The sequence below is a fragment of the Megascapheus bottae genome, chromosome 21 (genome assembly GCF_031878675.1).
Source record: "Megascapheus bottae isolate mThoBot1 chromosome 21, mThoBot2.hap1, whole genome shotgun sequence".
NCBI classification, from domain to species: domain Eukaryota; kingdom Metazoa; phylum Chordata; class Mammalia; order Rodentia; family Geomyidae; genus Megascapheus; species Megascapheus bottae.
The window spans coordinates 20281891-20307851 of NC_143529.1; the positions used below are offsets into that span (position 1 = coordinate 20281891).

General features: G+C 35.4%; 1 long non-coding RNA gene across 4 annotated transcripts in view; it reads right to left on the reverse strand.

Annotated features, from left to right (window-relative positions):
- LOC150048730 (uncharacterized) overlaps nt 1-25961 on the reverse strand; it is a 61559-nt gene that overhangs the window by 23329 nt on the left and 12269 nt on the right. For all 4 annotated transcript variants that reach the window (XR_016539096.1, XR_016539095.1, XR_016539094.1 and 1 more), the window contains one exon: nt 20628-20715. This is a non-coding gene — a long non-coding RNA (uncharacterized LOC150048730). The remainder of the gene's footprint in view (nt 1-20627; nt 20716-25961) is intronic.

A 25961-nucleotide genomic window follows, 5' to 3' on the forward strand; every position in this document is an offset into this window, starting at 1 on the left:
TTCTTTCCACATTTTTCAGAATCCTATAAAAAACTGTGGAGGGAGATTGGTTATGCCATCTATCTTATTTGCATTGCTTAGGGGCCAGAGGACTTATAAAAATGATAAACAAAATGAAACTGAATTTGTGACATAAGGAAACGAATCTGAACGAGGAGGGAATTCACCAATGGAAAAAACAGTGGAAGGACTTGGTGATCACTTATTTAAGAAAACCCAATTATTGAAAAGAAATATAGAGTTCATGTTAGAAAGAAAAACAATACAATTAGGTAAAGTGTATGCTAAAAAGATATTTCTTCATGAAAATTTGAAAAACGGGGGAGATTTTGTGTGAAACTGAAATAGATAAGAGAAAAAATGGGCAGTGTATTGTAGAAGGTTTACATTATCTGCCTGGACTTCTATCCTGAATGTGTCACTGAGGGGTTAGGATCCTGATCAATGTGTTTTCATCTCTCTGGGCTTCAAATTCTTGATGGAATATGGATGATTATATTTACCTCATAGGGTCATTATAAAGATTAAATACATTTGAATATAAATTTCCTGGTGTAAAAATGATGTTCACTAAATATTAACTATTATTTTCAAGATTAGGGTGTAAGTCCTCAAGAGAGGACTCACTAAAGAAATTGAATATATTATATTATATTAAACTGGCACAAATGTCAAAGCTAGACTTCATACATCTGCTGTTCATTTGTTGAAAGCAGAAAATTTTGTGTGATCATGTCATATCACTGATAGGTTCATCCATTAAGAGGTAAAGAAAGTTATTAGGGAAATTGTTATTATCAATCCATGTTGATAGTAGCACATTGACTAGATCACACACAGATACAGACACAGACACAGACACACACACACACACACACACACACACACACACACACACACACACGGCAAAATGAAGTAGTGAAAGAAACCAGTGTAACTTGCAGAAAATTACTGACAGGATCAGTTTTAAATTGGTAAGACATGAGAAGAGAAACCATGCACTTAAATATTATGATGGTACTGCCTGTCAGATAATGTCAGAGGTGCTAAGGTCTAAAATGAACTGTGAGGTATGAAAAATGTTAAGATTAACAAAAAACTTTAAAATATGTAAAGAGGTTTCTAGAGAAGTAAAACTAATATTCGTGAATCATATTCTTGGCAAAGGTTATTGAGTAAAATTTGAAGTTTGCTGAAGGAGGTGATTAAAAGTTAGTTACTATTTTGTAGAAAAATAAATCAAGACCTGGAACTCCGTCCACATGAGGTTCTGTCTTGTTAAAATTTAGAGAGCTAGCATATTCAGATACAGTAACAAGATGAGATAAACCATAAAGGGAAAAGAAAAGAAATAGATGAGTGGAGGGGGTAGGGGGAAGGAAGGTCGGCGAAAAACATGGGAAGTGGTAACAATGTTCAGGAAGTAATATACCCACTACCTGATGAATGTAACTATAAAATTTTAAAAAAATAGAGAGGAATGATGTGCTAGAGTAGTCTTGATATGGATCTTATGACAGAGAAAGACAATTTCTTTCCTTTTTTTTTTTTAAGTGTGTCTGATATGGAGCTTGAACTCTGGGTCTGGGCGCTGTCCCTGAGCCCTTCAGCTCAATGTTACCATTCATGTAACAATGAATAAAGGGTGTTGACAGTTAAGGTTTCAGAAAACATGATCGGTGGTCCTGGCGGCCAATCATTTTAGCAGCCTAGAAAAAGATGCTGTAAGCACTCACCTTGTGGAAGCAAATGGAAGTATGTCTTCCACAAGCTGGATAGATTTCATTTCACGTAAAACAGTACCCTTCTGTGTTGGTGACATTCAGTGAAGATTATGTTTGCACACTGTGCGTGTCACTATGATTTCTCCATCTTACAGGGAAAGTTAAATAAGTTTTTGCTTGAGTGTTAAGAGGACAAAAATCAAGCCTGGCCCTCTGAACATAAAGGAGCAAGGGGAGATCGCATTGAAGGAGGAGAGTGAGGATACTCAGATTCCTATCGATTGAAGTGGTTGGAGCCTAGTGCAAGTCTTTCTCCATACTAAAGATTTTCTTATACTGGACAGGCAGTTCATCACTAGGAAAATAAAATTAAAAACCATGAGCCCAGAGGCTTCATATACATGAAGTTCTAATTACAAACTAAACTAATTATTTCTTTAAAGTATGAGTAGAGGGAATTTGATATAAACCTTTACTGACACACTGAATTTAGAGTCCTGAACAATATCCTACCTGGTGCTTTCCAACTTTGGGAATATACAGAAAATGACAGTGCTTTCACAATGCTGTGAAATAAATGGACTACCAAGGCTTCTCCTTGTTACCTAGGGCAATGGGCAAAGTTCTTGGTGCACATTAGTGATACATACATACATATAGTCATGCTGTGTAAGTACATGTCATTCTAATTCTTCACAGAAACTTCAGGGTTCTGTGATTACCTTGAGGTAAGATTGGAAGATCTGAAACAAATCTTGTCCTGCATAACACAAGAGCCAGAAACTTAGATCAGGTTAAAGATATGGAGAACTCTTACATGACAAATCTGTATCACCCAGGATTTCTGGCATATAACCCATCCAGGAACTCACTTATAAGGTTGAAATTCTTTTGTTATATTACAATGTGTTATTCTTAATATATGGCCCTTCATGTTAAAATAGTTAACACTAAATTTTATTTATGCTAGCTTTTCATTTTACATTTAATTTAATGAGCAGTATCAAATTTTATAGTCACTGTTTTTCAGTTTTTAATACCCAAAGGACATGAGAAATATGCTGACTTGACATAAGGAGCACACGGTGGTAAATGGTACAATCTGAGGTGGACCTGTGCAGTGCTATAATCTTGAAACAAAGGTCCTGTCAAGTAATAAGACATCGGGTCTTTATCCTCCTACATGACTCAGCCTGGATAATGCCTATTCAATATTTAAAAAATTAACCCTCAAGGCTTTAAAATACTGGGAATGGGAGTAATAAAGCAAGTTTATAGATACTGTCTATGAAGCTGAGTGATGGAAATAAAATAATCAAGCACACAGCCTAGTGAGTATATGCCTTAGAATACCCTCTCTGCCCAGAATGTCTGAATGTGAGTTCTGACTTCTCCACTTCTGAGCTATTATTTGTAACAATGAAGTTATTTAATCCCTTTGTGGATCTGTATCCTATTGGTAGTGAAGATTAAATGAATTAAAATACCCAAATTACAGATCATATAGCACTTGCCAATAAGTGCCAGGGAAAAAGGATTTTGGCCTAAATAAAATGGGAACCATATTATATTAAGTATTAATAAACTGTTTGAGGACATGGGGCCCCAGCAGTAGCTTTTCTGTCACTTTTTCTGTGCCATTATTGATAGCAGAGAATGTAATTGACGCTAGCGCCATCACCAGAGTCTCAAACAGTGTGAAGTTTTCTGGAATAGCAGTGATTAAACCGAAGCTTAAACAGAAAAGGACAAAATGAGGTTTTCTTTATTCCCAGAAATATGTTTAAAAAAATCAAGTTTTTATTTGATTACTTGTGGTATTGCAGTTTCCTTACATATATAAAGAGAATAATTCTTATCACACAGGAATATAACTACAACTCATCACTGTTGTTGCATCCATAAGATTCACGTTTCTTTTGGAGTAAGGAAAAGTTGAAAACAAGGCTGAGGGGGAAAAGCGAGATTTTTAAAGAATGTAGCAGTGATTTAAAGAGAAGCTTATGCCATACCGTGCAGATTTGTAGTCAGTTCTGGGGTTATTCAAATTTTCTTTCTTTCTACTCTCCTTGCTGAAAGCTGTGTCCTTTTAAAGCATATGGGTAAGTATCATATTGTGTGTGAAAATCAAAGAGGCAGTAGTCTAAAAATATGTAACCTGGATTCTATTCCTGGCCTAGCTACAGACTCCTGTTAACTTATTAATATGTGTGTGCCTCAATTTCTTCCACACATATAGAGAATTAACTTTTTGGGTCCCACTTACAGGGATTCGGCAGTGATAACAGTGCATCTCCACATTGCTAAGTTTTTTGAAGTACCCAGTGTCTGTCAACATAAGCAACATTCCTTTTAGAGGTCAAATTTCCTTGATTATAAAAGTGTTTGGTGGAATAGTAGCAATCTATAAAGTGTGTATTGAATTAATATTTACTTTCTCTATGAGTTATTTTTGTTTTCTTATAAATTGTTATGAGTTATTTTGTTTCTGATAAATAACTTAATAAAATAAAAAAGCAATTATTGAGCAGTGCCAGTAGAAATTTGGCAAATGAATACTTGTTGATGGTGGTCTTAATGTCAAGGTAAATACCATGAATTCAATTAATAACATGAATTATGAATTAATATCATGTGAGGACACAAGTTAACTTGATTGTCACATCACATACACGAAATGTGTATAATCAAGATCAATTCTGAATGTTGTAAGGTTTTAAAAATATTGACTTGAGGGAATACAGATTTTAAACTATTTTGCTACTATATTTTTTCGCTTCCTCCCTCCCTCTGTGCCATTGTTCCTTCTCTCTCTCTCTCTCTCTCTCTCTCTCTCTCTCTCTCTCTCTCTCTCTCTCTCTCTCTCTCTTCCCTCTCTTCCTCACTCTCTCTTTTCAGTGCTTGGAATTAAACTCAGGTTTCTGAGTATATGAGGCAAGTGATCTACCACTGAGATCCCCTACCCTATTTTATATTTAAATGATACTCTGTCCTTTTACACATACACTCCCATGCATCCTAATCATCCGTGGAATATGAAATACAAACCGATAGTCAACATGCTTATTCATGTGAAGGCTCTATCACCTCCATCTCTAGAAGTTTTGTCTAGATTAGTATGCTCTGGAAGATACATATTTAAAAATCATCCCAGGTGATTCAAAAATAGATCTCAAATTTGACTGTCCTTTTGATTTTTTTTTTTTGAAGTCTGAGGGAGAGCAGGCATTGATTTCCCAGGAATTTTCCTTTCCATTCTTCTGTGAATTTAAATGCACAGAGAACAGGAAAGGACCATGTAAGAGAATGAATAAAACATTTAGACTCATAAACAGCACCAGATTCTACCTATTGCAATGTAGAGCTCAAATTCTCTTCTTGTATGTTTATTCTGCATGCAATATCCTAACTGCTGACTGAGATTTTGATGAGTGTGAACTTTCAGGATTTAAGATTCCTGGTAGTGAATGGATTGCTAGCATTCCATGACTTCTCCCGTTAATGTAGCAAAAATATGTGTGCAGTATGGAATATTTTCTAGGACTTCATACTTTCAGGTTTGCTTCTGTTATACTGCTCCCGAAATACAAGAACTATACTAATAAAGAACGGTGATGATATCTCGGGTGTGAGACTTACATCAGAGAGCTTTTGTTACACAATATGTGACTTCTAAAAGAAAAAGCACTTTCTCATCCCAAACCAACTTAGGTTGGGTGTAATTAAGATAATGGTCTATGCTGCCCATTGAAGGACATTTTGCTTTATGTATTTACTTCTACCATGCCTCTTGTAAAATTAGGCAGCTTTCTTTGAGAACATGGTTCACCTTCATCAGAGGAAATTGCCTAGAGTAATTACCTGTACAGAGAGAGATAAAAAAATTATTAGGGTACTCTATAGTGATTGTAACAAATTCACACATGCAGAAATATAAATGATACAGGGACTGGTTCCTTCCTATCCTATCCTAAATTTTGAATTTCAGTTGTATATTATTCCAAGATTTTGATTTTATTTATAATCCTCTACATCCACTCACCAAAAACTTATTTTCATTTTCACAGAAATTACTCTTTTATACATATCCAAAGTAGTTTCAACAAATGTTTTAAGGCATTTCTAAGCTGGAGGCCTCAAGATCAGAGCACTGTGCTTATGCTAATTTTTCCACTCAGAATATCAAAAGTACAATTCTGTTTATACTCAATTTTTTTGAACGTCAGAGACAGGTACACCTGTTTTCTTGTCTTACATCTCTGCCTCCCTCCAGGGGCTGAAGCTTTGACTCAGGGGATTTCTGGTAGAGGGAAGAGGGTCTGCACCACAGTCTCTCACTCTAAGTGATTATTATCACACCAGTAAGTTTCCACTGTGGCTGCTGTGTGCAGGCTGTGAACACATTTGAAGTCAGCAGGGGACCGTTAGAAACCTCCCCTTTGCTGAGCAGGAGCTGGAGAGAAACCTCTGCTGCGCTGAACCAAACTCACAACCTGCGGTCAGTAGCTTCTTTTTTCACCCAGTGCTCTTTGAATCTGGCTTCTATCCCACAGAGCAAAAGCATACACAACAGAACACAGAACAAACAATCCCCATGAGTGTTTTTGAATTTTCCTCTGCTAATCTCATTGTAATGGTATGAGGTCTTGTGAGGAGCCATTTGTGGTTTAGACACACTAAATAACACAACATTCACACAGTTAAAAACAATATCAAGTATCGAATCAAAGGCTATTCGACGTAAAAGCTAGATTAATTGACTGTTTTACTTGCCTTATGGAAAAGAAAAACATTTCATCTTCTTTACAGATTGCCAGTTGCTACATACAGAGGCATATTTACACTTTTGTACAAGACACAGGATGCGTAATGACATAATTACATAAACTATATACTGATCTTGCACATTAGATTATGAGGAAAAGATAATCCTGTTTTAAATAGAAATGTTCTTCGCTATTGGAAAGGTCTTCATCTATCCTTGTTCTTAGCTGGTGGTAGGCTAAACTATATTCAAATTCTTATTTGATAAATTATGAGGGTTCTGTTCCAGGTCAAAAACATTTGTATTTTGTCAAATAAAGTTCACCTCGAATTTTTAATCAAGCCACACAATTCAGGAGGAGTGTTCAGCTCATATAGAAAAATAAATCTCATCAACATTATTCCCAAATAACCTAGAATTAATTAACTTTCTATTGAAAATACTTCAAAATTCATATCATATTTGTCTGCAAAACACAATGTTGGAAAGTTTATGTCTTTACACTTACCATTCCTCTTCTAAAGTAGTTAACAAACTGAGACAAATTTCAGCAGCAATGACTACCAAAACACTGAGGAGGTACTTTCAGTGGGCTATTGGATTCATTTGTTTGTTGTTTATTTTCTTGTTACTAAACCCACTGGTGTTGTAAATCATAACTTTGAAAAACTATTAAAAATTGAAAAGAGTAATAATGGTAATAACTTTATTGCTTTATCTAGTTAATAGACTCCAGAGATAAGTAAAGTAAGTAATAGTTTGAAAACAGACTGGAATAAGAACAGATTATTTTCTAATTCCTTGGTCACTTATGCTTCCATTCGATAATTTTTTTCTTTGGTATTTCCAATTAAAAGCCCTGACCTCATCATTATTTGGAGAGCTAATAAGTTGAGTAGGAGGGTTCAGAAGTTCGTGATTATTTTTTGTTATTTTGGGGCCAAGTATTTATGTTAGTGGGGTTTGTTAGTCTCCATCGGAAAGTCCTACAATGATGCCAGTTACATTGGGTTTCTTTAAGAATAAGGAAGGCTTCTGAGCAGAAGGAAGTTCTTTCCAACGTGATTCAGCTGCCATCCCCACTTCTGTTTCTGTTGGTGGGAAGAAAGTGTATTCTGACAAATGCAGATTTTTTTTCTTCTTTAAATTCATTGCTGATGTTTTGATTCTTAGGCTCTAGGTGTTCTTTCTGTTTCTTTCTTGCTTTCCAAAACTGTTTCTTCTCTGCCTCTGGCCTTCCTGGATTGCCGTGAGCACAGTCTCCCAAATTCTTATAAAAGGGGAAGCATGGTGTAAGAACAGGAGGTCACTCTGGTACTCTTAGCAGGAAATTTGTGACTAGTTTAGTATTTAGGTTGTTTTTATTCTGTGGTTCCACATCTCTTGTCCTTAGAGACAAGAGCTGTGAAAATGCTCTCCATAAGATTGGTTACTCAATCCTATTTAGGAATGATTCCTTCTAGAGAAGCTCAGTTAGCTGATGGAGCTTCTTTATTTTTGTTGTGTTTCCATGGATATTTTATTAGGAAGTATTTCATTGGAAAAATGGGGAAGACTGAGTCAGCATGGTTAACTAACTGCCAGAATGAACCCAGTTCTTTGAATTAACTGACCATAACTTTTAAAACACTCACCCACACCCACCCATCCTCCTACCCACCACCTACACAATACATATTTATTAAGTACAACCAGAAGACATAAAATGGAAGTGTCTTCTCATCATGTTGTCTGGCTGTACATAAAATTTCCGAGAATATTCTATTACATGGTTTATAAAAAAATGGATATGGGGGGTTTGGGGAGGGAGGGAAATGGGTACCAAGACATGTGAAAGGGTATCAATGTATGTGAATTAACACACCTTCTATCTGGCAAATATCATGTAACCCTTTTACTAATTACAATAAAAAAATTAAAAAAAATGGATAATACTATGTACTTAGGACATTAAAAATAATGGATAATACTATCTACTTAGGACATTAATTGTTCTTACATAGTAGAGAAGAGAGAAATTGATGTATATTTTCCGTTTATTTATTTTTTGTGCTGGCCCTGAGACTTGAACTCAGGGCCCAAGTACTGTCCCTGAGGGTTTTTTTTTTTGATATCTGCCTGAATAACTGGAATTACAGGCAGGAGCCACCAGTGCCCAGCTTTATAACTTTTCTTTAAAATTAGTGTCACATAAACATCTGTACTCACAAATTGATTCTATTAATTGCATTTTTTTTAGGTGGGAGAGATCCCAGTTTCCTGTAGGCTTTGTTTATCTTTCTTTGGTAAATTTTTCAATGCATTTCTTACATGTTTAATTTAGCAATTATGATCAAATGTTGTATATGGATATGCTTTGTAGCATTTAAATTCTGTTCAATAGACACATCGTCACTTTTAGTATCGTTCCCTGTTCTGTGTATTATAAATATTTGCTTCTCTAATTGAAGTATAGTATTTAGCCATTTGTTCCAGAGATCTGTGCATTTCTCTGTATTCTCAGTCGAACCACTCTGATTCTAAAGTCTGAGTGTCTAGAGCCCTGTTTGTTTATATTCATCTTGAATATAAATCTTAGAATGAGTAAGAATCCTATGAATCCCTGTATAATGGAGGGTGATGAAGAAAAGGTATATGTTAATTAAAACTCAACTTTCTTTTGTACAGCTATTGCTAAATTAATTGTAATTAAAATGGAAGGTTCTTTGACTGGTTTAAGTTATTGCCGTTGTGTCTATATCTTTCTGTCTCAAATCATGATAAGTTCATAGTTCATAACATACTCAGGTTTTTAAAGATGAATCTCAGTAGATTAATCAGAAGGAGTGAATTGGTGTTTCTGGCTATATTTTGAGTTATCTAAAGAAACTCTCTATCCATGAACTGTCCTAACTTGATTTATTCTCGTTGTGCTCTCTTTGCCTCTCTCATGGCTCACTGAACCACAAGAGAACAAATTTCCTGAAATGGCACCTTTGGCTTTTAAGAAATCATTTGGTGTCAAGTCATTTATTGTTCCAAGACAACTTCTGGATGGATTCTGCTACTCCCTAGTCTCAGGAAGTGACCCAACTAGAAGTTTATACTACTAAGGCCAATTTTGAGTAAGTAACAATAAAAACAACAATCCAAACAACATGTTAGTAAAGTGAATCTTTTCTATTGGAAATAATTAAGTGCTTGAAAATCTATATGCCTATTCGAAGGAAGAATGGTAACTGAAGGCAAAGATAACCAGTATCTTTTCGGGTTTCCTGTTCCTATCTTTTCCCTGTTCCTTTTCTCAACTAAAAATTTTAGAGTAGCAAGAAGGAATCAAATGGTCAAATATGAAGGAGGAAATTAGGGTCCAGTTTGAACAAACTGTGTTTGTGCACTGAAATGTGAAAATATATCCACAAACAAACAAAGGTCATGTCTCTTTAGCTAACCTAATTGGTAGTAAAGAATCCTTTAAATGCATTGAGATTCCTTTCTCCTACTGGTCAGTGCACTATCATATGTTAATAGTCTTGTCTAATACCTCACTTAAACCCAGAAATGGAGAGGAACTTCCATACAATTTACCAACAGCTGTAGAGATATTTCTGAGCCTAGTTGATGAAGAAGTAATCTAGTTTGATGGATGTCTTCATTTCTATCTTAATCACAGCATGCTGGGTTAGCAATACATGTGTTTCGCTTCAGTTAATTACTCAGAACACATGCACAAACACAGGGTTTTACTTCAATTAATTGCTTTGAATTTCAATACACTGTTAGGAGAGACCACACAGAACGTACCCATTAAAAATCCTTAGAAAAAACTAACAAGTGTTGCCAAAATTTTATAGAGGAACCTCCTCCAGGTCTAGATTTGTCATCAGAGTGAAACATCTGGGAAAAAATAAACATGTAGACAATGTAAGAAGAAATTAGAGAATTCGATGACATAATTATCTTGTCTTTAGTTATAATCATTACCTGGGGGTCAAAGAAGAGTGAAAAACTATTAGATTAACTGAGCTGTGGTTGTAGGAAAATGGAAGGCATATGTTTTCATTCATATATTGATCTGACATTTGTGACCCTGAATATAAATTTTATTAGTGACTCTTCCATTGTGCTGGTCTTGAGATTGTTTATAGATTTAAAATGAAATTATTTTCTCACTGGTGCTAAAATGCCATTTTCTCAACAGTTCTTGATTGCTTGTATAGCTTGTAAATAAGCAGGCTTTTCCCCCTTTATTGCTACAAAATAGAAATCATTACTTGACATACAGAATGGAAACAATCACGAAAAAGTCTGAGTTAATTCAAAAGAGTGGTTGATCTAGATATAAGAAAAATGATGTGAAAGGTAGTACAAGAAGCATATCTAGGGCCGGGAGTTTGGCCTAGTGGTTAAAGTGCTTGCCTAGCATGCATGAAGACCCGGATTTGATTCCTCGCTACCACATACATAGAAAAAAAAGCCGGAAGTGGTGCTGAGGCTCAAGTGGTAGAGCTCTAGCCTTGAGAAGGTCCAAGGACAGGGCTCAGGCCCTGAGCTCAAGCCCAGGACTGGCAAAAAAAAAAAAAGAAGTATATCTATATCTATATCTATCTAAATATATGGAACCAAATCTATTTAATCATTGCAAAAAAAGATCACTGAGTAAAGGAGTCATTTTTTTGATGGGAACATCAGTAACACACCTTCCATGAGCAGTACTGTAGATATTTCCATGAGAGAAACAAAAGGTCTAATTTAATTTCATTTATAATCCCTAGATCTAGAAAACGCAGAGATTCTGTGGAGGTGGAAGGAGCCCACCTAGGCGCTCAACAGAGAAGTCAGTATCCAGACACCCCTCAGATTTTCCTTGGAAGTAAAGATTAGAGAAAGATAAAACCCAGCAGCAAACCTCCACTGAAGGTTATTTTTCACTGTAACTGAATTTCTATACTTTGCTCAAGGACAGGCCCTAACTCTACCTGTGTTAGCCGTATACTTTAACAACAGAGTCCTAAGGGTTGCAAGGCCTAAGGGTTGCAAATTTGGACCAACTTTATGAAAAAATTGCCTTCCTAGTTCAATTCTGGCTCTTTTATTCAATGAGCATCATATATATCTGCACACACAAAAACTTTTTAGAAAATAAGCAAAATATGACAAAGCAAAACACAGAGAAGCCCCCTTCCCACAGCTTTCAGAGAATACTGAAGATAAACAACCTCAATCCTTTGCTAGTAGCAAATAGGGAAAACACCAATTTGTTCCAAGGGTTAGGTGAATGGTATAACACTTTGGGGAGTGGGGGGATGGGAAACTGAACAGTTGAATACACCAGGGGCAGATGATATATTTCTTAGTATAGTGTGATCGCAAAAATCATTTTCTGACTTCTGATAGAAAAGCCAAATTCCATGTAAAGCTGTTACATGAATGCTACAATCCACATATCCTCAACCTGATAATGGAATTTGGTTTGGGGTAAATGAATTCATTACTCATCTATTAGTTATTCTTTGAACAAAAGCCATTTTGTTGCCAACCCTAGAGTTGAATAGATAAACATGTAAAACCCTTTGACCCGGTCTTGGGTTGTAGCCAAAGCCACTTTCAGAGGAGCTCCAATATTAAAAATCAGAATATCACATTAATTCATAGTGTCCAGCTGCTGCAAAATATATACTAAAGATTCTTTTTTCCTCATGAACAGTTTAAACCAGAAACTTTAGCTTTCCTAAAATCATCTTATTGGTGTGCTTTATCAACACAAAACAATCAGAAGCATTTCATAAGAATTGGGATGATTTTAAACTATCACAGAATAAGAAAAATATAATTGCCATTTTTATTTTCCAAATTATAGGAAATACATATCTAGCTAGGAATTTAAAAAAAGAGAGATAATTTATGTATTTGATGAGATAAAGTGTTGTAAAACCCAGATTCTCATAAAGTTGTAAAAACAAGTTGTTTTATCCTCACTGGGTATTTAGAAACAGAGACAACAGAATGGTCTTCGTGGCAGGCACTTTTGTTTCAACTGAAGATTAAGTATATATTTAAACGTGGAGTTCAGATAGACAATTAAGAACCATTTCTTAGTTGTTGGCTCCACTTTTATGTCACCCAGGTTTATTATTTCACTTTTAAAATATCCTGTTACATATTCAACGCTAAGACTCTCAGTTGAAAAAGAGTTGCTTTACTACTCATTACTTATCTTTCTGAACATCTAATTTAAAACACTGAAGTTTTAAAAACTAATATTTCTGTTCATATAGACTGTTTAGAATATATAAGACACCACTGTTAAATAGTTATGGAAGACATTTTTAAGTGAAAATCAGTAGTCATTCAAAAATGAAACTAACACACCTTGTAAAAATATACGAATACATATCATGTTCATGGATATATAATCTCCAAGTGAAGAAATGTTATGAATTATTCATTTTAATTTGCCATGCTCCTATTCTGGTCATTCGTTATGTTAAAAAAAGTAAAACAGATGTTCAGTAAACACATTTTCCAAAGTTAAGTGTTTTGCATACTTGATATCTAGTGTTTTACAATGATTCCACTTATTTTAAGATATTATGAATAACCTTAAGCATGTTACCTTTATCATAAAACCAATCTTCCAGTGAAGCTCAGTCTATACATAAAGTAAAACAATAACAGAAAAAGGGTATTTACTCTTAAAGATTTATGTAACACTGCCTATTGTTTTTCCCAACTTTTGGGGGGTGTATGCAGAATAGGAAAATAATCTCGTTAGAATTAAAATCGTAAATATTTATATACTCTTTTCTGTTTTAATTCCTTAGTATATTTTGGAAGCTTGGTTTTCTTAGGTAAAACTTAGACAATTTAGAGGATAGATGTGTAAGAACATCCATTTTGGACTAGCTGAGTTGCTTTACTTATTTAAACTGATTTCATTTATGAAAATTTTTGTGCTTGTTACTTAAAACCACTGAGCTTTAGACAGAGGAGATGAATCAAAATGAACACAAGGCAATTGTTCTTCAGTGTTTTTCATGGACAAGCAGTAAAATCAGAATCTGGTTTGTTATTGCAAACTCTAGTTCATATTTGTAGAATCAAACTGTACAGTCCTAGGAAGCAACTTCTCAAGAGCATGTTAAAAAATAAGCAGATGAGCAAAATAAGACGGACATTTGAAAGTAATCAGACAGGATCATGAATGATCTATTGCAGTGATAACTTTTTAGAAGAGATATTGCCTATCATTGCGGGCACTTCATTGACAAGTGTATGATGATTGAATTATGTATGCAAAAGAAATATTTACTATGACTTAGAACTCATAGACAGTATTTTTAATGTAATATGTGTTCTCCCAGTCTTCTTTTTTTATTTTATAACTACTGCATTTGGTAATGAAAACATTATACACATCTGTCTTCAAGCACTGGCTGGAAGATCTATAGTTCAAAGCCAGACTTAGCTGCACAGCTCAGATGTGGTCTTCATAGTCTTTCATTTATAAAGAAAGGGGGAGAGAGTGGGGGGGGAAGGGAGGGAAGGAGGGAGAGAGAGAGAGAGGGAGAGAGAGAGGGAGAGAGAGAGAGGGAAAGAGGGAGAGAGGGAGAGAGAGAGAGGGAGAGAGAGAGAGAGGGAGAGAGAGAGAGAAAGAGAGAGAGAGAGAGAGAGAGGGAGAGGGAGAGAGAGAGGGAGAGAGAGAGGGAGAGAGAGAGAGAGATCCAAAACAAACACAAAGAAAGACAAGAAGGAGAAGACGATTTTACTGTAGTGATGTGACCCTTTTCTTAATGGCTTTCGTTCCTCAGCTGACCTTTGTATTTTATGGTATCTTATGTATCTTATGTTTAGCCCCTGACATTTTATGTCAGTGTTATTTTGACACTTCCATTATTCTTAGGAACCAGGTTCTGGGAAGGACATGGAGACACGACAAAATTTTAATTTAGACTAATTGAGCAATGAGAGGAGGCTTGGTAGTGGATGGGGCTCATACATATAGATCAACCGCAAAATCCCCTGCCCTCCTTCTCCCCCTTCATGTCCTTTCTTCCCTCCTTTCCTCCCTCCCTTTCCTTCCTCCCTCCTTCCCTCCCTCCCTCCCTTCTTTCTTTTTTCTTTCTTTCTCTTTCTTTCTTTCTTTCCTTCCTTCCTTCCTTCCTTCCTTTTTCCTTCCTTCCTTCCTTCCTTCCTTCCTTCCTTCCTTCCTTCCTTCCTTCCTTCCTTCCTTTCTTTCTTTCTTTCTTTCTTTCTTTCTTTCTTTCTTTCTTTCTTTCTTTCTTTCTGTCTCTCTCTTTCTTTTCTTTCTTTCTCTCTTTCTTTCTCTCTCTTTTTCTTTCTTTCTTTCTCTCTTTCTTTCTTTATCTTTCTTTGCCAAGAACCTAGTTTTCAGAAGCTAGTTTTGAGGGTAGAATGACGATTCATTCTGAGCTTACTCCTGAAATTTTAAAAAATCTTCCTGTGTAATGTCAAAAAGTATTTGTGCCTGAATCAAATACTGGAAATCAGGATTTAATTATCCTTGCAAGATAGGCTTAGTAAGGATGGGGACAAAATTAGATCACATGCTTCAATTCCCATACCAGGGCTCCTTTTACCATGTTCTAAATGGATCAGAAATGAACATCCATGTGCTTAATTGTTTTAACAGATTCATTACTATTTTGTAAGTATAAAGAGAATAAAAATAATTACATAGAATCAGAATAAAATTAGAATAAGTAGATTATTTAGTAAAAATATGTGCAAATTTAACTTAGTCTCAGAACTGACTTTCTAATTATTTATACATCTCTATATTGTTAGTAATTATAGCAATTTCAGAACAGAATAAGTTCAAGAAATTAGATAAGTAAATATATGATTTAGATACACTTGCTAACATATTGTAAGTGCTTTGAAAATATCAAATATGGATGAAGGGAAAACTCAAGTTGCATAATATTTTCATTCCACAAGTATACAATTTTCCTTCATTTAATATGAAAATCTGAAGCACATGTAAAAGCAATATAACACAGCTCACTATAAAAATGATAGAAAGTTCTAGGTCAAGTTAGCTATTGGAAATAAAGTCACTATCATGTTTCATCAAATATTAGGACTCAGAACTAAGGGTTTTCATTATACATAGGATGTGAGGTACTTTATAAATCACCATATCTGCTGACATTCAATTATAGTCAGTCTTGTGAAAATGAACTACAGAGTGTTTTAAGTGTCTGCTGGCAGTAAAACTTGCCTTTTCATTGAAAAAACTTGGCTTTTACACTTGGCCCTCAAGTTCATAAGTTACACACCTTAGTTAGAAATACTGATGGTTATGAAATGTTTTCCATTTTCAACTTTAAGGCTTACAGCTGTAGAACCTTAACAATGCGCACCTATCCATCTGCAGAACTTCACAGGAAGTACTTGTCCATATGCACAAGGGAAGTGAAATTGAGGAGCGCGCCTTGTGGGCAACAGACAAGATCTCCCCATGGGAACACAGGCCCTCCGTTGCTCATTCTCATTCATCTCCACAATAAGGGCTTCTGTGCAGAATCAAATGTTGCTGAATGATGAAATTCCATGTTCCACCAATTTTCCTCTTATTGATTATATGGGGAGGGAGGGCTCATCACTATGTTTATCTTCTATGTTTCTCTCTTTTTCTCCCCAACTGAAGAATCTTTATTTTTAGGTCAGAGGTTTGAAACATAGTAATACAATTATAGCTTTTTGGAACATAATTGAAAATTTGGACTAAGTCCCTTTGGTGACATCCAAGCACTATATTATTATAGTTGTTATTCTTACTGACACTGGTACTTTTAATATGTAATCAGGCTTGAGAACCTATCATATATTATAGCTGTTGGGAGCCAAATAGCCTCTGAATAATTGTGTATGCATTCTTGGAAGAGGTTCTGGAAATCAGTGTAAACGTTGTGGACATTTATCTAAGACTCACAACTTTCTTGTGTGTATTTACATTTTAATGTTATATAATATGTACATGTTGGTGTGTACATGCTCAAAAGCACAGATTTATGTTATGCCTAATATTTACATGCAAGTAAATATTTTATTTGAATTGGATTTGAATTCATCTTCTCAAAGAAAAATACCTCAAATCTTAAAAACATAAGCCTCTTTACATAAGTAGTTACATATAATAATAACTTGATAAAATATATGTAATATACATAATTTATATGCTCAAGTATGTTCCTATCTTAGTTGAACATTATTCATAATGACCACAAGGCGGCACTAGCGATTTGTGAATGTAAATGCTGTAACAATTGGTCATTATATAGAAATGTTGAAACCATTTTGTTAACATTTTTTTCTCAGAAAAAATGTTGGAAATAGCATGAACATCTTTCTGTGCCATACAAATTGTTTCTGTATTCCCACAATTATAGGATAGGATTTACTTTCTTTGAGAACTATTTTCATGTAGTGATTTCAGTTTTCTCATTGAAATCTTGGCTATTTTTATAATACAATTTCAATAAATATGCTGATAAATGTTTTTCCAGGGGCCGGAAGCATGGCCTAGTGGTAGTGTTCTCACCTAGCATGTACAAAGCCCTGGGCTGGATTCCTCAGTACCACATCCACAGAAAAAGCCAGAAGTAGTACTGTGGCTCAAGTGAGAGAGCCCTAACTTTGAGCAAAAAGTGTCCAAGGACAGTGTTCAGGTCCTGAGTTCAAGCCGCAGGACTGGTTTAAGAAAAGTACTTCTAATATCTATCATTTTAGAAACTGTTTGAAATGCCCAATTTTCCATAGCAGTGTTACAGCATATTTCAGAACAAAAAAGTAATATTTACTTTGGTCATGTGTACTAAATACTGTGATACAACATCCTCAATGTCTCATGAACTTTCCTTCCAGCAGATTCTTATCTCCAACTTTCCATCAAATCACTGGAAGAGGAGTTGTGGCAAAAATGGTAGAGCATGTGTCTTGAGAGGAATGAATGAATGAGTCACCAGGTGACTGGTGCTCCTGAATCCCTAGGGGAAGGGGCAGGCAGTTGGCTGATAGGTTACAAAACCAGTCCAGTGTCTGGGATTGGGAGTTTCCTGTGACCCTGACCCTGATTTGATGCTTTTTAGACCTGGACCAGCTCAGCCTCCATTACGCTGTGCCACATGTCTGTGTGTTCTTGTCCTGTCTCCTGTCTCTTGACTGCTCTCAATTCAATTCTCCTTTAGAGCTGAATTGGTTTGTTGTTATTGTTTTTGTTCTTTCTTTTCTCTCTGGCCTGTTTCCTAATTGTGTTAAATGTGTTTTCAGGCTGCTGGTCTTTGAGACAGGAGATCACCAAGATTCCACTTCTCAAAATGTGGATTCTCAGTGTGTTCACCTTACAACATCAGAGTTAAACAAATTCCCATATAGAAAAGGTCAAGCCACCGGCCGTTCTGAGCAATTAATAGCCCTCCAGTCACCAGTAATGCCAATACCAAACCGAGTTCCTCAACACCACTTCTTTGCAGATCTTCAAGCACCTGAGCATTCAGTGTCTTCTAGGGATACTTCTTTTATGGAAACTCTTATCTCTATACCATATTTCTCATTTCTGTTTGCATACAAACCTAAGTGTATTTTTATTTATGAGGGCCTAGATTTCATTCATATTGAAATTGGTTTGTGTATCGAAAACCTGACTAGACTCTTTTGTCCTGAATGCTGAGGTTTCCAGGTCTACTTTCTGTAGACTCATGGAGATTTGTGGGTTCTAATATCTACTACTTTATGACAGCTTCCTGGGCTACAGTCATTTTCTAGGGCACCCTTGCATCTTTTCAGCACAGCGACTCAAACTTTTTGAAAAGAACGTGACTTCCACCATGTTGGCATAACACCGAACCTACCTGGTTGTTTCTTGTCTCTCTGCATAGCTTCTTTAACTTGCCATCCCCCCCCCCCGTGCAATGTAACTGTCTCTTGTCTATGCTCAGACATTGTGTACCCCTCCTTTCCATTTCATCACCCTTTGAAAACAAAAATGAGCAGAAACTGTTTATTTCTATCTTCTCTAGGACGTTCTTAAACAAAAGGAATTTTCTTCTGCCGACTTTCTGAACGTTTTTCTCTTCATGTCTTGTGCTGTTTGTTGCTCAGTTCTGAGGCATATCTTTTTTTTTATTGTTTCATGGACCTGACCGTTTCACTTTAGAGTCAATCTAGGGTTCAAGTTATTAAAAAGAGTCAGCTAAGAATTGTTGTATGAACTAAATCTAATGCCTGTCTTATGGAAATAAGATTTATTCCCAGAACCTGTCAAATGGGTCAATGTTCATAATTAGAGGATGTTCTAGGGGAAAGTCCTGTTTATGAAGTGGCTAGGAAATAAAAGCTACAAAGGAACTTGCTTATATTATAGTTCAAAATCTATCTATGTATCTTTGTATATATCTATGTACGCATCTATGTATTTATCTATCTGCTACACTTGGTGTCTGTAATTAGTGGACCAAGAGGAGCTCTGAGAGGGCCCCAAGAAAACAAATTTTAACTCTTAATACTCCAACATTCCAGGGTAATGTTCTGCTTGAGGCTGCTGATTACTTCCTCCATGCATAAAGAAAGCAGGTTGTTTGAGGCCAGCAATGTGATTGCATCAACACTTAGTAGCTTGTTGTCCTCAAAAATACCCTGGATTTAGTTTAACAAAGCAAATATTAGGAAGATGAAACATGCTTATATTGGGGAGTGGTGAAGACCAAAGAAGGAAGCAGCTGAATGGAGAGAGGGATGGTAGGGAAACACAGTCATCAAGTTCATATGTGAGAATGGAATGAGAACACTTAAAGGGATGGGTGAGCCTGGAGGGGGGGTGGAGAATGAGGAGAGCATGACACTGATGAAGACTGATTGTGTGTTGACATGGATATATAACATTCTTATACGCATACTAGAAGCGGAATTTTTGAAAAGGCAAAAACCCTTGCATTTCAAACAAAAATATGGCACAGAATAATTGACTTCCAAGTTTTTAAAATGAGGCTTGAACCACTAATTAATTTTCTTACTTTTTTCTCTGTTTTAAAACATAGGATGTTGATAGCCTTGGTAAGTATGTAACTAAGTAAGCTGCTTAATTGAGATGCCATGTGTGTGATCCATTTACTCAAGAACTTCAAACTTTATCTCTTCTATATGATAGTTAATATATAACGTACATTACACGACTTACAATTACCATTTAAAACTCATTATTGCTTAGTAGCAATATGGCGGAGTTATAAACACATCTAATGTAGCTTTTATTATCTTACATTGTGCAGTTGTCTCTTAAAGAAAAAAAAAATACCTCTTAAGTTTAACAAGGAAAATTTCATTGCTAATTGGATTTAGTCAGGAAACTAATGGAAACTTAAATTTAGAAAGAGAAGGCAATTATTCTAAAACTATCTTTGAAATTTTTAATGATATCAAGTAATGTACATTTTTCAATTTCTTTTTTTTAATGTTTGTAAAACTGCTTCTGATACTATGTAAGTGCATGCATAAATAACAGGTGGAAAAAAGAATAAGCTTGTTAATGTGAAGTTACTTGATAAAAAAAACATTTTAGAGAAATGATACTTGGAGCTACTTTTAACATCCCTCTGGTCATTGTATTTATTGGATGAGAAAATTGGTTTGATCAGCCAGGTGAAACTCATATTTCTGGAGTTGCACAGTAGGTGGCGCTATTGTCATTTTCTAACGAGCTGCTGAGTCAGTGGGCTGTACTCTCAGATCCAGTTCTTTTTTTTTCTTTTTTCTTTTTTTTTTTAATTAAGGCAAGAGGATTGTCACCTAGAAATCAATCTTGAAAGTCATTATGAATCTGAAAACGATGTCGAGTTTCCATTCTTTTGTTACTGTCTTGTTTCAGAGAACCAAGTTTCCCACATACCCCAGGTATAAATGGCTCCTTAAAATCCTTTTATGTGTCATGATTTTCTTTTCAAAGAATTCAGTACTTTTGCTGCCTCAAGGGAACAAAAATCATATCTAAAAGGTGTTGAGAAAAATCTATGGCTTCATGATAAGGATAATAATACTTTTCACCCATGTTATTTATTATTCCTCTCCAATAGCATTATCTGTGTAATATGACAGTAATCATAAAGGTTAGAGTGAACTCTCTTCCCTGGAAAGATTACCTGTATTTATGTTTTCTTACAAATTGTTGAAATTGCCTCCCACCCGTTCTTTTGTCAATCCCAAATCCATTTGCTGTTACACTTGGTCCTAAAACAAACAGAACAATAGGAACAAAAGTGAAAACTTAGTTCACTACATTTTTTTTTCTGCCATGAACGTGCTGTTTCTTTTGTACAGCTTACTACTGAATCAGCCATCACTCACTAATGGATTTGCAGCTTGAAAAGGTGGATGGTATTGACTGGCACAAATGGATTTCTAAGCATTTCTCTGAAACTTCTTGCTAATGTTCGTTTCACGGGAGCAATAAAGCCTGTCAATCCTTTCTCCCAATTTTTGGTTCGGCTCCAAACAAGGTTTTGCCATCCTAGAATTTTCGCTTTCCTTTAAACCTGGGGATCTTGTTTGTTTGCCTAGCATTGTCATAATTGATGGAGAGTAGGAAGTGATGCCTTGGTAAAAATAATAATTTGGAAACATGTCAAGGGGGATTTTTGAGTATTATTTGCCATTCTGCTTCGCTCTATCACTGAAAATCTGCTGAGATTGATAGATATCTATTGTATTCCATCCTGGAGCTAAGTATGTGATTTTCTTGAGGTATATTTTAATCTGTAACTTTTTATTGCAAGGAATGTCAGTCTAAAGAATGCATCCAATTCTCCTATACATTACATTTCACATGGGGATCAGCCAAGGGAAAGACTCCATTTGAACTATACTACTGGACAGTTTGATGTCTAAAAAGAAATGGTATAAACAAAGATGAAGCATGTTTGTAAGATTTAAGGATATCTGACATTGCATTTTTGGGTAGATATCTGACATTAATTAATACCTACTACCTAATAGGTAATAGGTGTTGCTGAACTGGCATCAAATGATTGCCATTCTTCCTATTTATAATTGGCATCCCAGAACAAATGGCCTGTGGATCATACTCTAGTATACGCTGTATAACTCAGCCTGATTATTAGAGCTTTTCAGACCAAATGATCCCTAATTTTCTATTTCAATTGGTTTAAGTCCATCAGATTCATATGGCCTTGGCACTCTAGATGTTTAGGTATGATAGGTAAGTCAGAGAGGAATGGTTGATGTGTGTTCTTAGACCTCAAGAGATGTACTTATCGCTGTGTGAGATGAAGTCTTCTACATGCAGGTTTGGTGCTCAGTAAATTTTGTATTAAAGCTTCCAACAGGGCATCTGACTCCCCAATAGGCCTGTGCTTTCAAGTTGATCCTGTCAGGGCTGTCCAATCAACCCATTTTTTTTTTCAGCAGGGTATTGATTCTTATACTCTAACTAAGGATCACAAAGATCCTTGTTCGGTTCTACTTGGTTATATTCTTTCCTTTACAAAATACCTAACAATTCTCATAGCTGCTTGGCTTATCAAGTCAACACAAAAATTAGTTGAGGAGTGCAGAAAAACATAAATGTCATGTATGATTTACAGAAGCTATAAATGAATGTATGTTGTCATACAACTACATTTAGACATTTAGAAACTGTGGTCTAGCTCCATCCAGGCAACTTCAGTCAGTTTGGGGATTATTTTACTTTGAATTTTTTTTTAGTATTTTGTGGGGTAAGCTATTGTGATTATGGTATGGTTTAAGTATATGTTCCAAAGAATGTGTGTAGGGGAGGCTTGATTTCAGTGTGACAGGGTAAAATGTGGTGAGAAGTTGTAGAGCGAGTTATAGTGCAAAATAATCAAATAGACTGCCCTTCTCTCATCTAACTTCTTGCTTCATCATCTGATCTCTCCCTTTTATTGGTACTCCCCCTGATCTCCCAACCAGGGGGCAGTCCTAGGAGACTGAATTGATGTAGTGGCCTAATCTTGGACTTTTATCCTTCAAGACAGTAAGATGAGCAAACCACTTTTCATTGTAAGGTTATCTATCCTCAAGTATTACACTCTAACAAAAGAAAATAAAATCTAAACTCAATTAAGTTATTTTCACAAAAACCTCTTTTTTCCTTTCTTAAACCTGACTTTGATTTGATTCATTGTCTCAGGATTATCCAATTGGATCTACTGCTCCTCTCCTGGGCCATGGCATCAAAGCCCCATGGAGGCTACAGCTCTCAGTGTTTCAGATGAACAGTTGACCATTCCTTCCTACTGGATGACCAAGTGTATTTAGCGGTCTTCTTCTCCCATCCTTTGAATCAACCATCACTGACTCAAATCACAGGAAATCAAGAACAAAGACTTCCCCCAGACCAGTCAATGTGTTGTTCTTTCACTTTCGTTCCTTGATGTTTTCTCTCTACTCTACCTTCCTCTAAGTGATTTATATCTAGAATGAATTCTGGGAAGGTATGAGTTAAGAATTTTCCCTAGGTTTGTCTGTTTTGCTTTTTTGTTTGTTTGTTGTTTGGTGTTCCATTAAGATCTTAGGCTAATGATCACTTTCAATATTCAAAAGAAAAGGAACATTATTTATAGCCACCTATCAGAGTTCTAAACATCAAACCCAATCTGCATCTACACGGTTTCGAATGCCCTTGATCTTGTCTCATTCACTCAGTTGCTTCATGTCTCAGAAGTTCCTAATTTCTCATGTGTAAAACTGGAGAAAACCCCATGGGATGGGCTATAGTTAGCTCCATTATTATCATTATTTCCATGTCAAATCAATGTCTTAAAAGGAAGTGTTTATGTTTATGTTGGAAAGGTATAGTGGTCTCTGAGAGTTCAGTAACCTGATGGACAAATGAAATAGAGTTAATTGCATTTAGTAATTGATTCACATAGAAAAATGCACTGTACAACTGTCGAAACTGTTTCCCCTTTGTTTCTCTTTGCATTAGTGCTATAGGATATATTTCCTCAGAACCGATCATTCTGCAATCAAAGCATTTCCTCAAAGAGCTCTTTCCTACTCTCATAGCCAGTGTTTCTCAGAACAAGTTCATGCAGATATTTTTATTCTTAGTGGCTCTTTGAGAGAGATTTACATAATTTAGAAGTTTATTGTGAGGTCCTGTCAACTGACTGAGAACATGGAATTGTAATAGCATGCTCAGACATGAAATAGTCAGGAGCTGTGAATGCATCTAGAGTTTTTATAGCTGTACTGCTGTAGAACATAAAGCACCAAAAGCTCTAGTTCTGCATCTCCTGGTAATGACATTGCCTGACTATAGGTTATTAGGGTACAAAAGACACTGGATTGTTAGTGAAACCAAGGAGCAACTGTGATACAGACAAAAAGGCTTTCCCTATGTAAGTTTTTATAGAAAATTATTTCTTTCTTTTGGCACAAGCAGAGATATTATTTAAGCCAGTGCAAGTCAGCTATTAAGGATCAGGAATTCAGTAAAAATACTCTATATTTTAAAACCAGCAAATAGATGTATATAAGTTTTTATGAATGTGATTAAGAAATTAAGCAAACTTGAAATGATTTTCCAACTTTTATTGAGGTACATTTAATAAATAAAACTATGCATAGTTAATACTACATAATATTGTGATGTACATACACATAAAATATTTACATAATCAAGCTAATTAATGTCACCTTTTATAGGATGAAAATACTTTAAACTCCACTCTATGCAAATTTGAATGCAAGAATAATAATCAAGTATCGTCGCCAGGCTATACACTGGATCTCCAGAATTTATTTATTTTATAACTCAGAGCAGGTGGTTATTAACCAGCCTCTCATTATTTTTTCCATCCTTTGACTCCATGTAACTACCAACAGTTTCAATTTTCTTAGTTTCTGAATTCTAGTTTCTGAATTCTAGATATATTTAGTATTGTCAGTTTTGGTAAGTCTAATATGACTAAACACAATATTCACTAAGTCCATTTATGTTGTCTTATGTATATAATTCAGCATGCATAATAGATACACATATGTAATTCATCCATTGGTACATGCTTTATTACTCTATTAAGCTGTTGTGAATAGTGCTGCCTAATAAATATGGGAATGTAGATATGTCCACAAAGCAGTGATTTTATTTCCTTTGGATGTATACTCAGAAGTGAGATTTTTAGATTGTATAATAATTCCTTTTGAAATCTTATAATGGACTTCCATATCATCTGCTGCTTCCACCACCTGAAAATATGAGGTTATAGGAGTGTGCCACCATGCACAGACAGTCCTGATTGTGGGTATGATTATTTGATATTTTGGGGGCTATGATATCTGGTTATGGCAAAACCCATTTGATATTTTTTTAATAACATAAATTAAACACCAACTGTACCTTGAACTAGAAATTATTTTATTATACATTTAAATAAATAGTTTTTTACAGGTCATAAGTCAACTCTATTAATTTGTTTTGTTGTAGTACTTATGCTAAAAATATTGCATATTCTCTTGGGTATAAAAGGACATTCTGGTTTTGGAAACAACAATTGAGAAAAGCAAACAAAGGATATAACCTGAACAGTGGTAGTTCTTTCAGAGCGATGTGAACAGTCAAGGGCACAAGAACTGTTTTAAAGACAGTGCTAAAAATTCATTATTAGTTAGTATATTTATCAAGTATATTCAAATGTTTAACCCCAAGATAATCTCATCTCACATGAATCAGAACCTCATTTAGCTTCCTTTGATTGGCATAATGCCATCTGTTGTATTAGCTTTTAATTCTAGCAAGTCATATACTGATTTGTGGAAGAAATACAAAAAATGATGTGGGGAAGAAATGATATCGATTAGTCATACTTGAGTATACCTGCATAGGAACTTTCTGATTTGTCAAACCAGATCACATTAGCCAATTTTCTCATATGTCTGAGGCTGGTTGAAGGGTAAATTTAAGAGAATTTCTTCCAAAGGATTTGGTAGATTGAATTGTAGAGCCAGTTTTTCAGTTCTTGATACTGCCTCATGGCAAGTAGTTTTTTTTCTACTTGATTCAAATCTTGATCCTATCTGTATGTTTGAATTTGACTTTTAAAGATTTCCTTTGGTCAGCAAAGATTTTAGAAGAAGGGGCATGTGCCAAGGTCCGAATACGCTTGAGTGGGTGAATGTTTATTCTTTTCTCCCTTTTGTTGGAGAAGACTATATATTATGTAGCCTCTTGTCCAGGGAGGGTGAGGAACACATGAAAAATAAGTTGGTTTTTTTCCAAAGTTTGAAGTCCAGGCTGCTGACATCAGCTGATTTCAACTGATTCAGATCTGCGCACAAAATATTAAAGGTTTGTTTGGTCTGAGGTTTGGAGTGGTCCATAAGGTCACATTTTTGTAGCTGACTGAGAAAAGGGTTCTCAGTGTGAGAGCCTTGGCTTTGGTTTTGTAAAATACAGAACTGAGACATCAATTAATTAAGTGATTTTTCTA